The sequence below is a fragment of the Sorghum bicolor genome, chromosome 10, assembly GCF_000003195.3.
Source record: "Sorghum bicolor cultivar BTx623 chromosome 10, Sorghum_bicolor_NCBIv3, whole genome shotgun sequence".
Lineage (NCBI taxonomy): Eukaryota > Viridiplantae > Streptophyta > Magnoliopsida > Poales > Poaceae > Sorghum > Sorghum bicolor.
This window is the reverse complement of record NC_012879.2, coordinates 28,220,766-28,241,848: the sequence shown is the minus strand read 5'-3', so window position 1 is coordinate 28,241,848 and position 21,083 is coordinate 28,220,766.

The following is a 21,083-nucleotide window of genomic DNA, read 5'->3' as shown; positions in this document are numbered from 1 at the left end:
ATATAAATCTTCTGATAAAATTCACCTTGCCGATCAAGGATTGGAGCTCGGTTTTATTGGTAGGGGCCACTATTTTATTGATGGCATCAATAGATCTTCGACTAATTTCAATACCCCTCTGATGTACCATAAAACCAAGAAACTGCCCTGCCGATACGCCAAATGCACACTTGTTGGGGTTCATCTTCAATCCATGCTTCCTGGTGCACTCCAACACTTTTCGTAAATCGGCAATATGCTTCGAGAAATCTCCAGACTTAACCACCACATCATCAATATAAATTTCTACGATCTTGCCGATGAACTCATGAAATATAAAATTCATAGCCCTTTGATAAGTAGCACCAGCATTCTTTAACCCAAAAGTCATGACTATCCATTCAAATAGTCCAACATGACCAGGACACCTGAATGCGGTTTTTGGAATATCCTCCTCTGCCATGAATATTTGATTGTAACCCGCATTACCATCCATGAAGCTGATGACCCGATGGCCAGCCGCAGCATCAACTAGTAGATCGGCGACAGGCATTGGGTATCCATCCATCGGCGTAGCTTTATTGAGATTCCTGAAATCAATGCACACCCGGAGCTTCCCGTTCTTCTTGTAAACCGGAACAACATTGGAAATCCATTCGGCATACCGACACTGCCGAATAAACTTAGCTTCAATAAGTTTAGTGATTTCGGCCTTAATATCAGGTAGAATGTTAGGATTACATCGGCGGGCTGGTTGCTGATGTGGCCGAAACCCAGACTTGATGGGTAACCGATGTTCAACAATTGATCGGTCTAAACCAGGCATCTCTGTATAATCCCAAGCAAAGCAATCTTTATATTCCTTTAACAAACTAGTTAACTGCCGTTTACACTCAGGATCTAATCTAGCACTAATAAAAGTAGGCCTAGGCTTATCACCACTACCTATATCTACTTCTACTAAATCATCGGCCGATGTGAATCCCTGGCCTAATTTCCCGTCATCGGCGAATCTATCCATTAAAAACCATCATCAGAACCGACTGCTTGGATCGGTGGAATTTCATAATCGGCAACTTTGAGAAAATCTTTCTCCCAAACTTCTCCTGAAATGCACCTAGTCTTTTCATAAGTATCCGCTTCTGCCGATGCGATAACATAAGAAGAATCCCCTGGGACGATCTCAATCTTGTCACCTACCCACTGAACCAAGCACTGGTGCATCGTAGATGGGACACAACAATTGGCATGAATCCAATCTCTCCCCAATAATAAATTGTAGGCACCTTTTCCGCTGATCACGAAAAAAGTTGTCGGCAAGGTTTTGCTGCCGATGGTCAACTCTACACATATCGCCCCCTTGACTGGAGACACGTTTCCCTCAAAGTCTTTGAGCATCATATCGGTCTTGGTCAAATCTTGATCCCCTTTCCCAAGCTTCCGATATACTGCATACGGCATAATATTAATAGCAGCTCCACCATCAACTAGGATCTTCGTCATTGGCTGCCCATCAACCCTTCCTTTGAGGAACAAAGCTTTAAGATGCTGCCTCTCGTTATCGGCAGGTTTCTCAAAGATAGCCGTCATCGGATCCAGAGCCAACTGAGCTATCTGATCAGAAAATCCCAACTCATCGTCACTGGCTGGTGCAAGAAACTCCATCGGCAACATGAATACCATGTTGACGCCTGCCGATGGACCTTCCCTCTTAGCGTCTGCCGGCTGCCGACTTTCAGAACTCTCTCCTTTATTTAACTCCTCTTGCCTTTCTCGTTGCAACCTCCTTTTTTGTGTCTTGGTTAATCCTTGAGGGCACCACGGAGGAAGTGGCCTTTGTCTTGCCATCGGGCGTCGGTTCTCCCTTGACTCCATACGATGTGTGTTAGCATCTCTGCAAAATATGAACTCATCGGGAACCCGCGCATTAGCCATCTCCTCGAGCTCTTCTTGGTTCCTGGGAAAATACTGGACACGGTCACCAAGCCGATCGTGAACGCTAAGCCTGCCCCCCAGCCGATCATGAACTGATGCCCTTCCTCTGATCGGCCCATTAAATCGTCGTTCATCATCATGATAACGCCGATCGTTCCTGTCGTACCGATCATAACCGTTGCATTCAGGGCAGTCTCTGACAGTAGGAAGCTTGATATTTTCCTCCCAACAATGGATGAAGAATGGGCAATTCCAATGATCCCTGTGCCGATTCCACTCCTGTCGGCGTCTCTCTTCTTCCCGTTGATAATCTTCCTGCTGGCGCCGGTACCGATCTTCCCGTTGTTGCCATCTCTCTCGAGGCCTTCTATGAGTTATGACAATACCAGATCGAGGAATTCTTCCTGAGCTAGTTCCTTCCTGGACCAAGCCCTTACTTCTTGCATCAGCGGTAGTAACTTGATGCTGAGGATCTACCGATGCACTCTTCTCAGCTGTCTCCGACGTCAAGACCTTAGCCTTCCCCTTAGCATCCAACATGTTCGTCGGGAAAGGATGTTGGTCTATCTTCATCGGCTTCTGGGCTTTGGAACTATCAAACTTGATTCTCCCTGACTCTATGGCCGATTGTAGCTGTTGTCTGAATACTTTGCACTCATTGGTATCATGTGAAGTTGCATTATGCCACTTGCAATACCTCATCCTCTTCAACTCTTCTGCCGACGGGATCACGTGGTTAGGTGACAATTTGATCTGACCTTCCTGAAGTAGAAAGTCAAATATCCTATCGGCCCTGGCGGTGTCAAATGCAAACTTCTCTGGTTCCTTCTGCCCAAAAGGACAAGACATCGGCTTCTTGTTTTTTACCCATTCTGCCAAACCGATTACTGGTTCTTCATCGGAATCTGAGCTTGTTGCCTCATCAACAAATGAGACTCTCTTATTCCATGCCCTCTTAGGCTCGAAAGGCTTGGTGTCTTGATCAGATATCCTCTGTACCAAGTGACTTAAACTTTCGAACTCCTGAGAGGCATACTTATCCCTGATGTGTGGCAACAAACCCTGGAAAGCCAAATCGGCTAGTTGCCGATCATCCAGAACCAGGCTATAGCATTTATTTTTGACTTCTCGTATCCTCTGCACAAATCCCTCAACCGACTCATCGTTGCGTTGCCTCAGCTTGACCAAGTCGGTGATCTTCTTCTCATGAACCCCCGAGAAGAAGTATTTGTGGAATTGCTTCTCTAGATCGGCCCAAGTAATTACTGAATTGGGAGGCAATGATATGAACCAAGTAAAGGCCGATCCAGACAATGATGATGAAAATAGGCGAACTCTCAATTCGTCCCTGTTACCAGCCTCTCCACATTGAATAATGAACCTGTTGACATGCTCCATGGTTGACGTATCGTCCTGTCCGGAAAATTTTGTAAAATCCGGTACTTTGTACCGATGTGGAAGCGGGATCAAATCATACGCTGGAGGATACGGTGTCCGATAAGAATAAGTGTTGACTTTGGGTTTTATCCCAAATTGTTCCCTCATTACTTCGGCAATCTTATCGGCCCAATACGCATCGGCATCTTGCCGATGAGGCGGCTGCGGATCTGGCATTTGGTGGCGAACCTCCACGTGTCTGTTCGGGACGTGACCTGTATGGAACATCGTATTGGTCACCTGTCCTCCAATCTGCGGACTACCAAACTGTTGTCCACCAATTGGCTGTCCTCCGAGTTGCTGTCCAAAATTTATTGGCTGGTTGGGAATTCCCTGACCTTGGAACCCGGGATACACCTGTCCTTGCTGGAACCCTGTAGTCTGATAACCCTGCTGGGGCGACTGTGGAAAGGCTTGCTGTCCAAGCCATCCATTATTAGCGTTCATCGGCATAGGTGCTGCCGATGATTGGTAATTGGGTACCGTCGTTGAATTGACATACCCTGACTGGGCCATAGGCCTCTGTTGCATCAGCATTGACTCTGCCGATGCGTTAGGCATCTGGAACATTGAATCTTGAGGATTTCCAGCGTGAGGCCTTGCAGTAGTAGTTGTGGTATACCGAGGACTCTGGTTCACCGGCACATTGGAGGGTGCCGATGTCATAGGAGTTTTGCCCCTCATGTCAGCTATCTGTGATGTTCCCGGCGTCAACTCTGGAGGCATACCATAACCCCACCAGCTAGGAGGAAGAGTTAACCCCGACATTGCCGATGCCAACATATCTGTTGTCAGTTTATGCTGCCCAACAGAAATTTGTGGGTTAGTTGCCATCGGCATAGATAGTGCACCAGTAGTCCCCAATGTATTCGGAGGAACGGCAGACTGTGCACTCGCACTCGTCAAAGCAGCCGATGAAGCCGTGACCTCTGGTGCCGTGGGTTGATGATGGGAGGGGCCCACATAATCCGGCGGGATTTGTCCTTCCTTGAAGGTTCTTGCCACGGCGTTGAAAACCGTATTAGATAGTACACCAGCTTGGTTAATCAACGCTCGATTAATGGCATTATCAACCATGTCTTGAAGCTTGCCAGGGTTGGCGTCAAAGGTGACCTGCCGTGGTGCCGGCAGTGCATCTTTCTGGACCACTTCGCCGCTCCTGTTTATGCTGAAAGACTTCAGGCATTGCTGCTTGAACTCTTCCATAGCTTGGGCAATAGCTTGCTTCTGCTCATCCTTGAGGTTAGCTTCCGTCACGGGGATGACGTTGTCTTGATCGAGGTCAGAGATCGACATGTTGATCTTGATCTTGAATCTGTCCCACTGGGCGTGCCAAAAGATGTGTTGATGCAAAATTGATCTGCAAACACAAAGGGCTAATACCCGATTCAAACGTTAAGGCGTGCCAGCCGATTTGACCTTACTATCGGCAAAGGTGATAACTCGAATACTTTAGTCCTGACAACAGCGATGCGCCCGGATGTCACGGCTAAGAGGTACTCACGCGGAACTCGAGAACACGCCGAGCTTAAGTCGACGAATTCCTAAGAACTCGTAATAAGAAGAAAAAGGGGTGACGAAATCGTCGAAAAGTAGACGCTGGAATATGAGTAAAACGTATGTTTGATTGATTTCTTGATATCTGAGTACAAGGTCCTAGGGCTTATATTTATACCCTGCTCAAAGAGCTACGACCAGACACGATTAGAATTCGAATTCCAAATTACACGGAACCCGTACATAAAACGATACGAATAACATAAGGAAATAATAAAACCACCCTTCGTGACAAACCGAAACTCCTCCACATGACAACTGGCAACTTCCGGACTCCTCCTTCGCGTCATCGGCAATCCCCTTGCCATAGTCATCGGCAGACCCTTTTACTCGGTCATCGGTACCATGTTACTGTCTGAGGACTTAGTCACATTCAACTCTTCCCTCATCGGCAACCATCCTTACCAGCAACCCATATCATACTGCCACCCTGTCTTGCCATCCTGGACACGTGCCCAAAAATGGTGTCAACAATTACAGAATAGAATATGAGATTGAGCATCTATCATTGCATGTATAATTGAGAACATTTATCTAACTCTTCATACAGGGATAAGTGTCACATAAAAGATATATGAAATAATGAATAGTGACAAAGATAATTAATCTGATCAGCCACATATAAATATGATAAGCACCTCAATTAGATACTCTAGAAAGTCATTAGCTTGGTATTAGAACAAACTACAAGAATATTCCCTAAGTTATTCTTAACTATATAGTCTAGCATATCATAGTTAGTGCAAGCATACTTAGCAATCATTGCGAGCCAAGACTACGCCCATGCATAGTGATATTAGCAAGGAATATGAGAAACATAGCAATCACTCCCCTGTAATAATGTTGCTCTGCCAGCCCAATACACGAGAGGTGGACTATATAAGAATCAATGAAGCTGTCACTATCACGAACTACCCCACGATCTGGCGTATTGGGTACAATCACAGATAAATACGGTATAAGCACCACGCCTACACAATATCTATCATTTACCCATGGATCCGATGGATAAACGCTATACGATCCTAAGCATGTATATAAATTCAATCTAACTAAGCCAAGTACATAACTATGATAAACTAAGAACAATATAATCTTGAATATAAGCAAGTAGAGCAAAGTCATTAGCAATATATTGAAGTAGAACAAAGTCATATTCATAATATTGAAGAACAAAGATAATTAGAAAGTAATTAGAAGCACAATTAGAGAATTACCAAGAATCCTCTTGACAGATCCGAAACCAATCGAAGATTGACTCCTTCTAGTTCTAATCCTATGTAGCTATGCTAATCTAGATATCTAATTGATGTGGTGGCTCTAATATTGATCAGAGGCTTCTTCTCCCTTGAGAATAATGAATTAGGGTTGAGAGGCTCTCTCCTCCAGGGGCCAGGGGGTCTCGTTTTATAGTCCCTTCAAGTGAATTTGGGCCGTTGGATCAAACCGACATAGATTGTATGGTTTAGATTCATCCTTTAGGTCGGTGGAGATCTCCCACGAAGCAGAGTCCTGATTGGACTCAGGGAGGGGGCGGGCGCCCAGGGCAGGAGGGCGGGCGCCCTGCCTCTGGCCCCGTTTCGCCTCCGCTTCGGTCTCGTGGCTTCTAGAGTCTTCTAGATATAAGATAATTGTGCGGCACGTTAATATCTCTATGTAATCTTGACGTGTGGGCCTTTCTTCTGTATTTCCTGATAACCCCCTGCAGAAATAGACAAACAACAAAACTCGTGGAATTCTGTCAGATAAAACCCTTTGTCTAGATGTTGATTTCATTTGGATCCTTTTCTTTGTTTATTTGATAATTAAATTTGATACTTAAGGACCGTCAACAAACTCCCCCAGGCTTACCTCTTGCTCGTCCCTGAGCAAGGATAGACTCAGCTATGGATCACAAGTTGTTGCAATATCTTTAAAAATTGACGGTACACATGCTTTTAAATAAGATCTCATCTCTGAGTTAGAGTAAACTGTCAAGAACTAAAACTTACTTTACCTTTCACCATGGGACTTGTAACCGTCACTTCTATCTTGAGTGGTTAAAAGATAGAACAGTCTAGTCAAGTGCCATGTCTCTTATTCTTGATCAGCTATAGCTCTGCTGCTTTTGCAGATTTTCAAATAAAACTCAGAGATTCCTTGTATGATTCTCTCATATCTCTCTTTTTTGGTATTTCTGGATCCTTACCATGGCAGTGATGGTATATGCCTTCTCTCAAGATATGTAGTATTTGTGGTATGAAGCATAGTGACATTGCCTTCTCTCTCACCCTACTCTAATAAGGCTTTTATATCTAGAGCTCATAGGTGGGAGATAAAATATACATACTTACAAGACATTTATTGTATAGTCAAACCATGGATCCAAAGAAACAAATCAATAAGCCAAATCAAGATGTGCATGTGTGGCGAATGAATGGCGTATGGTGATGATGGTGTTAACAATGGTGAAACTATAATTCTACTTTGCTCTTCTGAGGGGATACATACCTTTCTTGCTTTTTGAAACTTTATGAGGAGAATGAGATGCTCTTCTTTCTTTTTTTTTCTTTTCTCTCAGGTGGGTATCTTGTACCCCTAATTCTACTGTCGGACACTTGTCCATTTTTACCTCTCCTCTCACTTTTTTCTTTTCTTTCGAGGTTCCGAGCACTTGCTCCTTTTTATTTCCTCGTTGTTTTTCAGAGCACTCATCTCTTGAGATAATATAGCAAGTGGTAGTAACAAGATAACTTGAGCATTTATTTCACAAGAAAAACAAAAATATTTTTGGCTATTCTCTCCAGGATTAGGAGTAGAATATTTTTGGGTGGTTCTGGAGATGGAAATGAGTGGATATATGTGGATGGTACTTCCGGAGTAGAAGTAGCATATATGAGTGAACGTGCAAGTGAAATCTTGATTTAACCACATGACAAGCTCCTAAGGGTCTACACAGCTTGACCACACTCAATGCTCATAAGCAGTAAATAGTAAATGTGTGGCTCAAAGTCTAGCAAGCATGTATATATGGCTGTGGTATGAATTTAAACTCTCATCATACAGGAACTCATCATGCAACATTTTAAAGATTTTCAAAGATAAAATTCTCCAGAATTCTAGCATCTCTAGGAACAGATAAATAGCAGCTCAATCTTCCCATATCGTATCCGTTAACAACTTAGACTTCAGATCAAGTTTTCATCCCACAAGTTTAGGTCTAGAGCAAGCCTTAAATTATAACAGTTATGTCTAAACTTGACAGAGAACTTAAAATTTGCAAATTAGGCAGAGCAACTATTCATCATATCCATGCTTGAGTTTTATTTAGATACAGATTAGCATAGCCACTTTATTTATATATTAAACACACTAAGCAAAAGATATATATATATATATATATAAGCATAAAATCTTTATTTGGTTTTCCATAGTTATGTATTTTAATATTCTAATATAATATAAGTATAAAGATAGATAGAAATACTTATCGGGATAAATGGGGGTGCTCTCCCCCAAGCTGAATTTTGACGTAATTTCTCTTGATGTAGCTAGCAGGCGGCAGAGGTGTATTTGAAAGTCAGCAGCATTGTGACAGTGATTAGAATGTCCTCCGTCTGCTAGTCTTCTTGATTCTTAAATTCTGTGGAGCTCAAATAGACAACAAAGCTTGTGGAACTTGATTAAGTGTTAGCATAAATATCTAGCCTTTATCATGTTGAGACTTCTTAATAATTATTACTCCCTGTTTTTATATTTTTATTTTTACAGAGCAGAAAGAAATATTTATTTTATTTTTATGCCACCACAGTGAATGTACTTATGGGTTTTATGCCACTCGTCTACTCACATGGGGCTTACTGTTTTTCACATTTTTATTTTCTTTTTAGGATAGCACGAACATGATTAACTAAGTAAACTAGTTGAAATAATTGAAAGGGAAAGGATAACTACCAAGTTTACCTCTTGGCAAGGCGTTCGGTGTTTTTAAGTCCTCCGAACGAGACTCTCTGTTTTCTCAATTGTCCTGGGATTCGTTGGGTGGCGTAGTCGGTACTTCCGGCAGCGCCTCCTCTTCATGTATAGTTATCTTCTCTTTCCATACCTGACTCAGTGCTATGGTCTCCTCTGGATAATTCTGTTTAAACTCTACGTCTTCTGATCTTATCACTTCTCCTTCGTAGTCTGCCCATCCATCCTTGATGATCTGCCTCCTCTGGTTGCGGTTGCGTCTCTTTCTGACCTGCTTAGATTCTTCAACGACATAGTTAGGGTCAGTAAAATAATGGCGTACCTTCTCTGAGGGGAAGTGCATATGGACTTCTCTGGTTCCAATGTAGATAATTGCTTTAACGGTGCTGAGGAAAGGTCTTCCAAGGATGACGGGTGGATCGTATTCGTCTTCTCCCATGTCAATAACTTGAAAGTCTGTGTAGACAAAATGATCGTCTATTTTGACTGGGACATCAGTTACTATTTCTTTAACTTCTTGAAATGTCTGATCTGCCATCTGGAGCTGAATGTATGTTGGTCTTAGGGGCATGGTTCCGAACAAGAGCCGATAGGTGACTGCGGCCATTATGTTGACGCCCGATCCGGTGTCGCAAGTTGCCTTGTAGAAGCTGTATCCATTTATGGAGCAGTAGATGCTTGGCATTCCTGGGTCGTCCTTCTTGGTCAAAAACGGTGACTTAAGTTGATGATCTTGGCCTCCATAAATTGCAGTGACCATCTTAGCTGACTCGGTCCACACTTGCTTGTTCCTGTTCCTCCTGTTGGTCCTCTTCCTTGATTCACGTCTGGATTGATCTGGGATTTGTGTAGTCTTTGTAACACTCCTAGTGTTAGCTTGCATGTTAACCTTGAGCATTGCATTAACATAAGCATCATCATGATCACTCATGAGCATCATACCATGATCACATGCCATTTGCTTTATACACTACATGATTAAATTGCTTGAGTGACTTGAATTGAGTGTTTATAAGGTTTATCCAATGCAAAGAATTGTACATTGTCCTCCAAAATACCTCAATCATGTTTAGAATATCATTTGGAACAAAGTTCATGTTGAAGGTTTTGGCCAAAAATGCCCCTAAGTCATGGTTAACCCTAGAATGACCTTTTTGACCCTCCTAGACCTCCTTTCAAAGATGTTTTATGAAACTGGTGTTACATATCTTGCATGTCTTTGACACCTGAAACAAAGTTGTAGAGAATTTCATAAGCTACAAAAGTTATGTTGATGACTTTTTATGAAAAAGCTTGGAACACATTCAAAAATTTCTCACAAGCCAAAAATTAGGGCTGATTTCACACTTAGCCGAATTTGGCTAAGTGTTGGATCGCGCAGTTTCGACCAAGGGATGTTTGGAGCTTTGTAGTTTGAAATCCAGACCGAGTTAGACTTTGGTCTTGTAACCAAAGTTGTAGAGCTCGTGTAGCTCTGCCCAGAGGACCAAATCCCAGCCAAAACCATCGAGTGATCTGAGAGTAAAACGTTGACAAAGTTCGAGTTTCAGTCACTACAATCGGCTGTTTCAGAAAAACGATTCAGTTGGACAGAGCTCACCCGCCGCCGCGTGTCCGGCCACCTGGCGGCCGTACGTCGACGGCGACCCCGCCTGTCAGCCCCGACGTCGTCCACAAGACGCCACGCACCGGGTGGACGCCTCAGACGCGCCATTCACCCCTCCAGAGCACCACATTGCGCCTGCCTTCGTCCACGGCGAGCTCCACCGCGCTTCGGCGAGCTCCTCCGGCCGTTCCACCGCGTCTCCGGCCAAGCCAGCCCGCCAAAAGCTTCGCCAGAGCCTCCTCTACCTCGGCGTCACCTCCTTGGCCACTGTTGAGCACGGGTAAGGCGGCATTGCCAGGCTCCGAGCAGTTCTCCCTCGCCGGAGTTCCGCCCGAGCTCACCGGCAACGTGGCCAGGCTTCTCTGCTCCACCATTTCCTTCCATTCTTGCTCCTATCGCTTCCCCTTGGTTCACTGATGCTCGGCATGACGCTCTACCGCGTCGCCATTGCCTGGATCCGCCGGCGTATCGCCGCGCAGCGCTGCCGCTCCGCCATTCCCGACGGCGAGCACCTTAGGGTCCAGTAGAGCGCGCGCAAAGTAGGTCAATAGAGTCGCCTTGATGAGAGGAACACGTAGGTGCCCTGGGATCCGGCCGAGACCTCGCCGTCGTTGAGCTTCGCCGGCGACGAGCGTCTCCCCTGCCTCTGTCTCACTGACACGCGGGTCTCGGACGTCAGCCTCTCTGTGTCTCTCTCTGGTTCACTGTTTTGCAGAGCCAAAGCTGATTTTGTAAAATTCATATCTGGAGTTTTAGAGATTCAAATGTGGTGCTTCCAATTTTGTTAGGTTCCAGCATAAGTCTAGTTTTTAATAAAAATATGAAACATGCCATGTTTTTGCAGAAATAAATAGATATAAATTAATCTTGGTTTTTCAGTGGGTAATTTTATCTTGAGATCTGTTGATCTGCTGGCCATGCAAATTTAGGGAGTTGTTACTTATGTTATGAGTAGGCTCTGATAAATTTTTCATGATTTTTGGAAGGCTGGTTGGGAAGTTAAAATTCATCCTGGCTTAAATAGGAGAATCTTGTGGTATTTTTGATAATTAAAGTATAACTCCTTTTATGGTGAAACTTGCTGAGTGTTGTCCTTATGAGTCGAAAAAGCAAGGAAAAATCTGAAATCTGTTGTTTGACACGTTTTGATAGGGTTTTACATTTATGCCTTGCATGCCTTTACTAGCTTGTGATTTTCATACCTCACAATGTGTACATGCAAATGTTCTGAAAATTTTACAGTGATCTTATGTTAGCATAGGTAGCTTGCTGTAATTGTCTTAGGATTTTTGGAACAATTAGAGTATATGTTCATTAAATCACCTTAATAAATAAATAAATGGAAAAGGTGATGATAGAAATAGTTTTAGACCTTGCCATGATGTTTTCTGGTGTTTCGTAGATATGTTCTATCTACTGGTGCAATTGGATTGTTCCTTTGATACATTCTTAATATGTGCAAAATATTATTTTAGCTATTTTTGCCTTTCCTAGAGCATTTCTGTACAGCTGATAGCAATTGATTAAGAACTGTTTGAAGATTGTATTTTCTGGGAAACTTGTCTACAACAAACTTGTAGCTAACGTACTAATCTACTTCGTGTCCAAATTTCATGACATTTGGTTGAGTAGTTTGAAAGTTATGCATATTTCAAGCAGCAACTATGAAGTGCTTGCTCTCTGGAATTTCCAGAGCAGCCAGCCAACTTGGTATGTTTTAGCATATTTCGGTTGGGAATCATGCTGGGATGTCTAAAAGTAAATTGTGGACAAATTGTTAAGCTTTCCCGAAAGTGCTTACTTGCTTAATTTGGTTAAGTGATATTCGAGTTATAGCTGAAACTTGTGACTGGTTGGTTTGTCTACTAAACCAGTGACTGAGTAGGAGTAGCTAGAAGTTGCTTAACTTGTCTATTTAGCCTCTCTACCAGAGAAGAAGTATGCATTTACTTGTTATTCCATGACTCACTTATTCTTAGAAGTTTATGCTCATGTTATACCTTGTTTATGTCCCTTTGGCTCTTCATCATGACATCATGCATCATATGTGCATTTCCCATATTCATCTCCTTGTCATGCATCCATAGGTGTACCCAAAGGAGTGACGGTGCTGGAGTTTGAGTTGCCGGAGCCGGAAGGACAGCAAGGGGAGCCACCTCAAGGAGCTGAGGAGGAGGAGGACTTGCCGGAGTGCCCTGACCATCGTCCCTCTACTTACGTTGAAGGCAAGCCCCGGAGCATTATAAGTCTCCTACTATTTTATTATCATAATCAGCTATCAAATGACTATGGTTATATATTGTTGCATTAAGTGGTAGGCGTTGATATGACACCCTTGCTGCATAATGACTACCTTGTCCACCTTAAACATTACCAAAGTAGGTCCAAGATCGAAGTGATGCTTAGCCATGCTTAGCTCGGTAGAAGTCGGGTGATTTCCTGTCACCTGCGAGAGTTAGGTGGATGATGATCACGGTTGGCTATATTTGCTATCGTGGAGATAACCAAGTGCTAAAATGAACTTGAGACCGGGCGGGATGACGATAGTGCAGCAACAAGGCATGGAGGTCTTGGGTGTGAATCTATCCCCGTCTGTGTCGTTTAAGGACCGAATCGTTGTACGTCCCCGTGTCATGTTGAACGCATGCCTATCACTTAGCTGGCCGGATAAGTCGTTCCGACCGCGAAGCCTACGAGTGCAACTCCGGCCGGATACCCCGATCTGGTTAAAGTGCGCACCCCGGTTGGTAGTAAGGATGTGCGGGGAGTCAATGGCGTAAGACCAAGGTGTCAGGTTAGAGTCCTGACCCTGGCAGATTGGCGGTCCCTGGGGGTGCGGCGCCATACGGACCCGCGAATTGGTCCGGAGTTGTGCTAAAGGTGATCCGAGCTGCCGTCATGAAGTATGCTTGGGTGAGTGTTAGGAATACCCCTCCAGCTGGATAGGAATCGATTCGAATCGCCGTCTCTCCCGGATAGTGAGAACTTGACTTGGGCAGGGGCAACGTAGAATTCACTAAATCAACTTGTTGGTTATGATGAGAATGTTGATAGCAAAGTGATAATCTTGATATGGTTATTATTGATATGCTTAATTACCCAAGTGTATGCTTAGAACAGGTGCTAATCTAGTGGATAGTTGCTAAGTAATGAACTTGCTGCTGAAATATGAATAAATGGATTACTTACAGCAAAGGTTTTATGCAAAAAGTGAGTCAACCCAGTCCACTAAGATCAGCCTTGCATACTCCTTGGTGTCACTTTGTTTCTGGTTTATGACGGGTAAGTCTAGCTGAGTAGATTCTCGTACTCAGGGTTTTATTTACCCCTGTTGCAGATGATGTCGTCTATCACGGCTATTGTGCTAACTGTCATCACCCAGCTGCGGATGATGAGTAGATCATGGGCGTGATCACCTCCTGTATCTTCAGTTGTGCTTTTGCTGGGACTTGACCATGGAACTGGCATGTATTACAAACTGAGTTGAAGTTGTATCAAAACTACTTTGTTTCCGCTACTGCTATGGTTTGTAATAACCTCTTTCAAACTCTGATGTGATGTAAAACTATGTTCTATGTTGAATGTTGTAATCTGTGATGGTGATGCTTGATCATGTACGATCTTGGTTGTATGTTGGTTGAATCGAAGTCTTTTGAGATTTCGTCGGACTACCGGGTTTATATGGGTTCAAGTCCATTGGCTTGACTGCCCCAGCGGTCGCTAATTCACTTGAATTCTTATAAATTGGACGGTTCTGTTACAGCTGGCATCAGAGCAAGATTAAGCATTTAACCATCATAGAGGTATTTAAAAACAAATGAATTTGGTTTTCTCAAGCTAATTTGGTAAAATTAGGCTATATGTAGGGCTGTTTTAAAAATGTTTTGATAACTTATACCATGCCAGTGGTCATACCCTTATGCCCATATAAGGACTTCTAGGTGGCTTAATATTACTAACATGGGGGTTTTTCTTTTCGTCGTCCATATGGCGTGTAATTATATGGATACCGCTTACTTAAGTGGTAATGAATGGATCACATACCTCTACGCCATGGTAAGCATTGTTTGTTTTCTTTCGTCGTCCATACGGCGTGAAATTGTATGGATGCCACTTGCTTGAGTGGTAATGTATGGATCTACATGCCTCTACGCTACGGTAAGTGTGAGCTGTGAGAGCATGACCGTCCAACCGTCGGTCTAGGGGAGTGTTAGCTGTGGTTACTGGAATATTTACATGTTTCACACATGTATATATGAAGGTACTTAATTGTGGGTAGTAGGTGCAGCCATATGTACATATTGGATGTAAATGTGGGTGTATCCCAAATGGGTAGTGTGCTGCGCTATATGTTCGGGAATATATACCGGAGTACCTAGCTTGATTGATTGTTGATTGGATTTACATTTCTGCACTTATACTACTGTGGGGCTGGGCTGAAATGAAATCTTCTGCAGGTACACTAACAACGAAACGTGTAGACCGTGTAGTTACGTATAAAGAGTGCACGTATGTATGCCACCGACTATACCGTTAGAACTTTATTCTAAGTTTGGAAAGGACGTATGGAACGTGCATGCATCATGAATCATTCGTACATTCTTTATGCACTACTTGGGTATTAAATTCTGAAAATATATTTCTTCATCTCTCCTTGTAATTAATCTTCCGTACTCAAATGTGGTCTTTCTACAGATGGCAGCCCCGCACGCGAGTGAGACTTTCCTCGACATGTTTGGCACTCCTACTTTGTTGTGGAGGGTGCTAAGTTCAGTTGGATATGAGGAACCACCTAAGTACACATGGACCGAGGCTGAGCATGCAGGGGCTTTACCTTGGGTAGATGTTCAAATTACAGTTCCTCCTTGTCCAAATAACCCACAGTGGCTAGGTTGGTTAGTTGACTGTGATGGCCAAACTCCTTGGGAGGGTGCCCAGGTAGCAGCCCTGGAGGTTTTGCTAGAGATTTGCCAAGAGCATGGTGATGAGCTAGTGAATGGCCCAGCGGGATCCGTTCCCAGAGTGAGTGTGACTGACACATTCGTGTCCCAGGTTGGGAATGAGTCTTTAGAGATGAGAGAAACCTTGCTAGGATATAGTTCTAGCCCTGCCATGAGTGCCATGCTAGCGGTACTTAAGCTGTACTATGTGCGCCAGGACACCTACATAGATGCCATGATAGCGCTTCAACAAGCACAAGTTGGGCAGCGCAAATTGCGCAAGCGCGTGCGTAAGCACCGCAAGGCCTTTATGGATGCCCAAGCTGAAATCCAAAATTTCCATACTGCTTTGCAAGCCCGCCGCAATCAAGTTGCGAACGCAGTTAGAGAGCGCAATGAAGCACAAGCCCGCATGATGCAAATGACTAGAGAGAGAAATGAGGCTATGCGCTTGGCTGAAAATAGAGAAACTGCTAGAGTTAGAGCCTTGTTCCATGCTGAAATGAGAGAGGAAGAGCTGATTACTAGGATTGCTGAGCTGCAGTTGGATGTCCATCGCTTGAATAATATTATAAATCCTATCCCACAACCAGCCCCTTTTAATCATGAAGAAGCTCCTAGTGAGGAAGATCAGGATGATGGCATCATTTCCAATGGAGAATCAGATGAAGATATGTAGTCTAGCAATAATTCTATGATCATGTGTCAGTTCCATCTCTTTATGTAAGGGACATGTAATCTGAATTTTAGTTGAGACTCTATGTATTTGGCCATGGTGCCCCTCCTGTAAAACTTAAGAGTGGCAATGACTCTATGTAACCTTATGCACTTATTTGTGAGGCTCCATGTTTATGTTGAGCTGAAATAAATTTCTGCAATGTCGTTAATCCTTGAGGAATTGTGGCTGTGAATGATCGCGAGAATAACCAAGTGTCATGGAAGATATTTTCTTATTGTACATGGATCATTGTGCCTTAATTTATGTGAATTTACTTCATTAAATTCCGTATGGCAGCAATTGAAGTTCATGACAATTATATCTGTTGCCTGAAACAATCGCTTGGTATGCCTTGTGCAGATGGCTCGCAATACTCGCTCCGGTCACAACGAGGTTCCACCGCCACCACCTCCTCCCCCGCCTACGCCTACTGAGCTATTGGCAGCTCTTGTTGAGGGTCAGCGTATGCTCAATGAGGCTATGCAAACTATGGCGCAGCAGAACCGGAGTGGTCGCCATGCCCGCCAAGGCGGAGAGGCAAATCAGTACAGCAGTTTCAAGGATTTCCAGGACACCAAGCCACTGATGTTCAAGGAGGCTGTTGAACCTCTAGAAGCTGATGAGTGGCTTAACACTCTTGAGCAGAAGTTCCGCTTGCTACGGTTAACCGAAGAGCTAAAGACGGAATATGCAGCCCACCAGTTGGAGGGCAAAGCAGGTGTCTGGTGGAGTCATTACAGGACCAGCTTACCTGCCAATGCTGTTGTAACGTGGGATCAGTTCACAACTGCTTTCAGGAATACTTATATTCCACAAGGCCTAATGACTATCAAGCACACCGAGTTCATGAACCTGACGCAAGGCGCTAAAAGCTTGACTGAGTATCTTCATGCTTTTAATAATTTGTCTCGCTATGCTCCTGAGATGGTTGACACCGAAGTCAAGAAGCTCGCTAGTTTCAAGAGAGGGTTGGGACCCAAGTTGTCCAAGAACATGGCTGGTAACAAGAGTACCACCTTTAATGAGTTTGTGAGTGATGCGTTGACTCAAGAGAACTCCAATGCCGTGTATGCCGCGTCCAAGAACCGCAAGAGAGCCTATGAGGCAGGTGCTTCACAGTCCAAGGCTCCAGTGGCAAGCAAGCCGGCCTATCGCCCACCCAATGCTGTGACAAGGTATAGGCCGCTGCAGAAAAAGTCAAATGTGAAGACGGGAGTTCGCAAGTCTTTCACAGTTGCTCTCCCAAGAGGTGCCACGGGTCATTGAGGTCCCAAGACTCCTTCTGATAACCGTCCCTGCTTCAATTGCAAGCAAGTTGGTCACTGGGCAAGAGATTGCCCTTATCCTAAGAGAAATGCTGCAGCTGGAGGCAACAACCGTATGGGTCGTGTGCACTACACCACGGTTGAAGAAATCCTAGAAGGAGAAGCAATTACTGCTGGTATGTTCCTTGTAATTCAACACCCTGCAGTTGTCTTGTTTGATTCGGGAGCATCGCATTCGTTTATGAGTCAAGCATTTGCATCTAAACATGGGCAGCACGTAGTTGATCTTGACAGTGGCAAGTTTTGCATTTGTGCTACTGGGAACCAAATTTCCACCAATCAATTAGTGAAGGATGTGAACATTGCTATTGAGGGTCGTAACTTTTCAGCAAATCTGGTAATTTTGTCGGGCTTAGGCATAGATGTTATATTAGGAATGAATTGGATGAGAAATAATGGGGTACTAATAGACACCTCCACGAGAGTAGTTATGTTGCGGGAGCCTGATAGTAAAGAAGCCTTCTTGGTCCAACTTCCCAAGAGCGATGACATTCGTCACACTACTAATGGTATCAGACCCCTCACCGTGGCAGAAATTCCGGTAGTATGTGAGTTTCCGGATGTTTTTCCAGAGGACCTGCCCGGGTTGCCGCCGGACAGAGACATTGAGCTTAAAATTGATCTGATTTTGGGTACCGCACCTATCTCTAGAAGGCCATATCGAATGCCACCCAACGAGTTGGCAGAGTTGAAAAAGCAATTGCAAGAACTGCTTGAGAAGGGTCTTATCCGGCCTAGTTCTTCTCCATGGGGTTGTCCGGCTCTCTTTGTCAAGAAGAAGGACAAGTCTCTGCGTATGTGTGTAGACTATCGTCCGCTCAACGCAGTGACTATTATAAACAAGTACCCATTGCCTCGCATTGATATCCTGTTTGATCAATTAGCCAAGGCCAAAGTATTCTCCAAGATTGATCTGAGATCTGGGTATCATCAAATTAAGATCCGACCTGAAGACATTCCTAAAACGACTTTCTCTACCAGGTATGGGTTGTATGAGTATTTAGTCATGTCCTTTGGTCTGACTAATGCCCCTGCTCATTTCATGTACCTGATGAATTCAGTGTTCATGCCTGAACTGGATAAGTTTGTGGTGGTGTTCATCGATGATATTTTGGTGTATTCTGAAAGTGCACAAGAACATGAAGAGCACCTTCGGATTGTACTCACTAGATTGCGAGAACATCAGCTCTATGCCAAATTCAGCAAGTGTGAGTTTTGGCTGAAGAAAGTGCCTTTCTTAGGCCATATTTTATCTGAAGAAGGTATTTCTATTGACCCGTCAAAGGTGCAAGAGGTTCTAGACTGGAAGGCCCCAACTTTAGTGCACGAGGTTCGGAGTTTTCTCGGTCTAGCTGGATATTATCGGCGCTTTATTCCAGACTTTTCCAAAATAGCTAAACCTATGACCCAGCTACTGCAAAAAGATGTGAAGTTTGTGTGGACCAAGGAGTGTGATGTCGCTTTCACCACTTTACGCCATTTGCTGACCACCGCTTCTGTTTTGGCACAACCTGACATTGAAAAGCCCTTTGATGTCTTTTGTGATGCATCTGGCACCGGCCTAGGTTGTGTGCTTATGCAAGATGGCCGAGTTATTGCCTATGCTTCTCGGCAGTTGAGGAAACATGAAGCCAACTACCCTACCCATGATCTGGAGTTAGCAGCAGTTGTACATGCATTGAAACTCTGGAGACACTACCTGTTGGGTAATCTTTGTCACATCTACACAGACCATAAGAGCCTCAAATATATATTCACTCAACCCGAATTGAACATGAGACAAAGAAGATGGTTGGAGTTGATAAAAGACTACAATTTAGAAGTGCACTATCATCCCGGCAAGGCCAATGTGGTAGCTGATGCTCTCAGTCGGAAACAACATGTTAGACCTCTCTTAGAGGAAGGCTTCAATCTATTGCATCCGGCGGTCCTGCACAACATCATAGTCAGTTGCTCATTAGAAAGTCAAATGATAGAGCTCCAAAAATCTGATCCTGGTATTTATCAAGTTAAGAGAAAAATGCAAGAGCAAGACACCAAGCATTTCAGGGTAGATGAGAAAGGTGTACTATGGTTTGACAATCTATTAGTTGTACCTAAAAATCGTGATCTACGCAACAAAATCCTAGAAGAAGCTCACTCTTCCAAATTGTACATTCATCCGGGGAGTAGCAAAATGTACCAAGACTTGAGACCTCGTTTCTGGTGGACCAAAATGAAGAAGGAGATAGCAGCTTATGTTGCTAGATGTGATACTTGCTGCAGGGTAAAGGCAGTTCACCTCAAACCTGCAGGTTTATTGCAACCTCTATCAGTTCCAGGTTGGAAGTGGGAAGAAATCAGCATGGATTTCATTGTTGGACTTCCCCTTACTCAAAAAGGACACAATTCTATATGGGTGATTGTTGACCGTTTGACCAAGTCCGCTCATTCTATTCCTGTACACTCTACATACCGACCATCCGACTATGCTGAGTTGTACTTCTCTCAGATAATTAAGCTGCACGGTGTGCCCCGCACTATTATCTCTGATAGAGGTCCTCAGTTTACTGCTTGCTTTTGGGAGCATCTGCATTCACTCCTTGGCACAAAATTGGTTCGTAGTTCAGCCTATCAACCTCAGACCTCCGGTCAAACTGAGCGTGTGAATCAAATTTTAGAGGATATGTTGAGGGCATGTGTTATATCTTCCAAGGGTGCATGGGAGAAATGGCTACCCTTAGCTGAATTCTCTTACAACAATAGTTATCAGGAAAGCATCCAAATGGCTCCTTTTGAAGCTTTGTACGGTCGCAAATGTAGAACTCCTCTAAACTGGGTCGAACCTGGTGAAAGGAGGTACTACGGAATTGACTTCGTCAAGGAAGCCGAGAAACAAGTTCTCATTATCCAGCAACACATGAGAGCCGCCCAAGCTAGGCAGAAAAGCTATGCTGACCGAAGAAGAAAGCCAATTGAATTCGAAATAGGTGACTTTCTGTACATAAAAGTATCACCCATGAAAGGAACAAATCGCTTCGGCGTTAAAAGAAAGCTTTCCCCTAGGTATGTGTGTCCCTACCGAATCATCGAGAAGAGCGGCAAGGTAGCTTACAAAGTGCAACTACCTCCCGAAATGATAGCTATTTTCCCTGTATTCCACGTGTCTCAACTTAAGAAGTGTCTTCGTGTGCCCGAAGAGAGAGTTGAATCAAGAGATATCAAGTTGCAGTCAGACCTATCTTATGAAGAAAAGTGTTGACGGTCCTTAAGTACTAAAATTAATAATCAAATAAACATGAAAAAGGATCAATATGAAACAAACATCTAGAATTAGGGTTTTATCTGACAGAATTCCACGAGCTTTGGTGTTTATCTATTTCTACAGGGGTTTATCAGAAAATAGGGAGAGAAGGCCCACATGTCATGTTTACAACGAGATAATTACGTGCCGCGCAATTTTCCTTGATCTAGAAGGATCCAGAAGCCACGGGAACGAACGGGACGCGACTCGGGCTCGGGAGCTGGGCGGCCGCCCACCCCCCTTGGGCGCCCGCCCTGGCCAGGAAGCCAATCAGGACTCTGCTTCGGGACAACTCTCCACCGACCTAAAGGATCAATCTAAACCATACAATCTATGTCGGTTTGATCCAATG